Consider the following 782-nt stretch of genomic DNA (forward strand, 5'->3'; position numbering starts at 1 on the left):
TCCGAACGTCCCGAGCAGCGAATCAGGCTCGTCCCAGGCCCAGCCCGGATTCCTGGATCCTACATCCTCCTGGGGAGGATGACCACCAGTTCCTGACCGGAGCCATGCCTCAGTGCTATTCGCCCTCTAGTGGCGGTGCTCATTATAGCAGGACAACAGAAGGAGGCACAAAGAGAAGGGAGAGTTCCAGGAGGAGCTCGGGGTGGATGGACGGACGGATCACTGCCTCCAGACAGCAGAACACCGAGGAAAATAAAGCAACAAATAAAACACATGTGGGACATTCATGCTGCGCCGTGCTCATCCGAACCCGAAGCAGGCTGAAGTACTGGGGAAGCTTTTTAATCCTCTGACACCTGAAAAAGTGTTAAACTGCCGAAAAGATTCGAACCAGCAGCAAACTGTGAGGATACAGGTTCAACAGTCTGAATGAGCTTAATTCACTCCCATTGGACTTCAGTCAGACCTCAGCTGACGTGCAGCGGTTAGTGCTCTGATCTCACAGTGAGAAGATCCCCAGTTCCAGTCCAGGCTTCTGACTTCTCCAGTTTTCTGTCGTTGAAAATGGTCCATCGGCGTGAATGTGAGCATCTGAGACGGACTGGAGACCTGAAGTCAGCGAGGATCGACTCCAGAACCAGCGCCAGGACCAGATCCAGAACCAGCTCCAGGACCAACATCAGACCGGCTCCAGAACCAGCTACAGGACCATTTCTAGGACTGGTTCTAGGACCGGCTCCAGAACTCCTTCGTCACTGGAAAACTACTTCCTTTATCCCAGG

Source organism: Salarias fasciatus (genome assembly GCF_902148845.1).
Source record: "Salarias fasciatus chromosome 7 unlocalized genomic scaffold, fSalaFa1.1 super_scaffold_4, whole genome shotgun sequence".
Classification (NCBI taxonomy): Eukaryota; Metazoa; Chordata; class Actinopteri; order Blenniiformes; family Blenniidae; genus Salarias; species Salarias fasciatus.